General features: G+C 50.4%; 1 protein-coding gene across 2 annotated transcripts in view; it reads left to right on the forward strand.

The window, feature by feature from the left end:
- Positions 1–3184: 3184 nt before the first annotated feature.
- Positions 3185–3753, forward strand: part of PLAT (plasminogen activator, tissue type) — a 23359-nt gene continuing 22790 nt past the window's right edge. For both annotated transcript variants that reach the window (XM_029226206.1, XM_029226207.1), the window contains exon 1: positions 3185–3245. The gene's annotated coding sequence lies outside the window, so the exon portion shown is untranslated. The remainder of the gene's footprint in view (positions 3246–3753) is intronic.

Consider the following 3753-nt stretch of genomic DNA (forward strand, 5'->3'; position numbering starts at 1 on the left):
CATCATCACTAATCATTAGAGAAATGCAAATCAAAACTACAGTGAGGTATCACCTCACACCGGTTAGAATGGGCATCATCAGAAAGTCTACAAACAACAAATGCTGGAGAGGGTGTGAGGAAAGGGAACCCTCCTGCACTGTTGGTGGGGATGGAAATTGATACAGCCACTATGGAGAACAGTATGGAGGTTCCTCAAAAAACTAAAAATAGAATTACCATATGACCCAGCAATCCCGCTACTGGGGATATACCCAGAGAAAACCATAATTCAAAAAGACACTTGCACCCCAATGTCCATTGCAGCACTATTTACAATAGCCAGGTCATGGAGGCAACCTAAATGCCCATCGACAGACGAAGGGATAAAGAAGATGTGGTACATATATATACAATGGAATATTACTCAGCCATAAAAAGGAACAAAACTGGGTCATTTGTAGAGACGCGGATGGACCTAGAGACTGTCATACAGAGTGAAGTAAGTCAGAAAGAGAAAAACAAGTATCATATATTAACGCATATATGTGGAATCTAGAAAAAATGGTACAGATGAACCAGTTTGCAAGGCAGAAATAGAGACACAGATGGAGAGAACAAACGTATGGACACCATGGGGGAAGTGGGGTGGTGGTGGTGGTGGTATGAATTGGGAGATTGGGACTGACATGTATACACAAATATGTATAAAATAGATTAATAAGAACCTGCTGTATTAAAAAAAAAACTTCTTAGATTGTACACAACATTTCTGTCTTCTGGTGCCAGACCACCTTGTCATAAGCCTCTTGTCTGTCTCTCTTTTCTTTGAGTTTCCAGACATCACATCATTTCTTACTCAGCTGATTGGGGTCTCAGTGAGGTCCTTGTTTTTGTGCCCATCCCTGGATCCACTTGGGTGATAAGGGGTCGGGGGCTGGTGACTCATGGTGCTGCAGAGGAGGGGGCCACAGCAGAAACAGCATCAGCTGGGAAAGCCCTGGAGGAATTCTGTAGGAATACTTCCTTCCAGTTTCCCTGTGCCCAGTTGGTCTCCGTGTTATCTGGGCCTGGGCTTTATCTCTCTTCCTTGAAAGCAAAGGCCTTTGATACAATTTTCTCAGGATGTGATTTCACCAAAATTTATTTTCATTTCTTCGTTTTTTTTTCCACAGGAATCTTGTGACTAAAATCAATGCTCCCATTGTCATCATAGCAGCCTCCCTACTCCCACTTTCCCCAGAATCCAGGAAAGAGAAAAACACTCTCATGCTAATAGGAACACAAAGGCCCGTTCCTAGGACCAGGATATTAACTGGTCTGAGTCATTTGGTTGTGTTTCAACAAAGCTCCGGGGGGCACCTGCTGGTGACCAGAAAACTCTCTCCTTTCAATCCACAGCTCTTGGTCCACCTCAAGACCCCATACGTACTATTCCATTGTATATATGTACTAAGGGATCATGTTTCTAAAGGTGAAATTGCAGGCACCCTGGCAGGGGTGGGGGCAGAATGGGGGGTAGGACTCTCCCTACCCCCTCTTTAATCACATCCTGCCCCTCATCCCCTCCCCAGTAGGGTCTCTGCCCTGGCTTTCTGAGCCCTTACCCAGACTGCTGTCTCTATGTGATCTAAGCATTTAAATGGGATCATTCATCCTCTACAGGAGCCCAAATTAAAGTCCTATTACCACCTCCCTTCCACCCTGCTGAATAGAAATGGCAAAAAAAAAAAAAACAACAACCCTCCAAGCATCATCATGGCAAAGCGTGTTACAGGAAAGTAGACCGTCTCGAGGCACAGCCCCTTCCCACTGCTGCAGCTTATCCGATGCTGGTCTGTGGATAATGCTTATGCGCAGCCAGTGTACCTGACTCGGTCCCCCATTGCCCCTTTCCTGTAACAGCCATTGGCGGACCTATGGCTTGATAAAAATACGGAAAAACAGTTCAACATTGTCCACGACTGACTTATTGTCCCACCGCTCAAGCAGCTCTCATCACTTGACAAATATGAGCATAGTTAGGACCAGAATACGGGACAGCCGGCCAGTCACCCCACGCTTTCCTCATCCAGCCTCCTGCGCCCTCTCTGGCATCCTTTCTCTTACTTCTCTCTCACCATAATGGTGCCTGGTGCTGGCTAGACATCGACATAACACATGCCGCCGACTGCACCCTGGGATGTGCCAGGGATCTCGTGTGCAGTGTCTCTCTCTAATCCATACATGACCTCAGATGCGAAAGTTCAGCGTAATTGAAAAACTTGACTGAGGTCACATCCCTCATTCCTGATAGAGCTGATTCAAGCATCGCGCTTTCCCCTACACGGTGCCCCCTTATTTATGAGTCCTCTGCAAGGGGTTACCGAGCCCAACGGGGGCATTTACATTTAAGAACAAACTCCAGAACACTGAAACGCTTCCCCGGTGTCGGGGGTGGGGGGGAGGGGTGGAATTTCCGGCGTGCGCAGCCACGTTTAGGCAGAGCGTCGGCTCAGCGCCCCAACCTGTATCCACAGCCCAGCTGGAGAGCTCGGGGGCCGAAAAGACCTCAGCGACCACGGATTCACTTTACAGAATGATTTCCCCCAAGATGACAGACCTGGGGAGTGGCTGATTCCAGGCTGCGGCACTTTCCACTGCAGGTGAGGAGGTGGAATCCACCTGTGTCCCCACCTGTGTCCCCACCTGTGTCCCCACCCCCCAGGTGCTCCAACTCTGGCATTTCCTCTGCCCGGAGGGCGGCCGGTCCACCAGTCTAGCCGTTCCGACCTCTTGTGTCCGGAGCGGCAGAGTTACTGCTGGAGATTCCAGAAGAGCCCTGTCCCCTCCGCGTGTGTTTGTTTAGAATTGTAAACGCCTGTTTTCCCAGTGGGGGTCTTAGAGCTAGCAGATCCTCAGGTTCCCTTTAGGAGTTCGAGACTCGGATTCTTCAGGTCCCGTCCAACTCGCAAATTGCTGTGATTCAAAGACATCAGAACCGTGAATAATCAGCCTGGCCTCAAGCCAGGATGGGCAGTGCTGCTTTCATGGAACTTCCTCCCCCTCTTTATATAAACAGGCCCGCCCCGGTTTGGCTCCTGTGGCGTTGTCCGCTGGGCATCCTCCCGCCACAGAGAAGCCCGCCCACCCGGAGCCACTGACCCCACCCCCTGCCTTGAAATTTAAAGGAGGCGGGAGCTGTGCAGGGGCAGCAGAGCCGAGGTCCTGCAGAGCCTGGGGCTGAAGAGGACGCTCTCGGAGGAGGGGAGAAGTCTCGCGGCGGTGGTAGGTTGGATTCTGAGCTTCTCTGTACCCCAGCTTCTGTTCTCTCTCTTAAAAGTCTTTCTGAGCCGATGAAGGAATGTCTACACCGAAGGGCCGACTTTGTAATTCAGGCCAAAAGGGGATTAGCTAGAATCCTCGTCCATGGGGAGATTTCTTTTTGAATGTGCATCTCGTTGGGATGGGCTGAAGTGTTTGCAGGGGCCAGGTCGTCAGGGGAAGAGAGAGGATAGAACGGTTGTGTCTCCTGGAGAGGAAATCTCTGCTTGCAAAGGGGAAAGTGAAAAGAATGATACAGAAATGCTCTGAATAGTCAATGGGCACACCTTATGACTCACGGGCAAGAAATGTGAAATGGGCTGATAGGGTCAGAGCTGGGAGGGTCCCTGGGGGGCGGGGTCTGAGCCCATGGGGAAACTGAGGCTGGGCTGGGCAGTGAGTGAGTTGCCCACAGAGGATTCACCGGGAGGGAAGTGCTGGGTGGGAGGGAAGTGCTGGGTGGGAGGGAAGT

Source organism: Monodon monoceros, unplaced genomic scaffold, assembly GCF_005190385.1.
Source record: "Monodon monoceros isolate NGI ecotype Baffin Bay Population unplaced genomic scaffold, NGI_Narwhal_1 Super_Scaffold_17, whole genome shotgun sequence".
NCBI lineage: Eukaryota > Metazoa > Chordata > Mammalia > Artiodactyla > Monodontidae > Monodon > Monodon monoceros.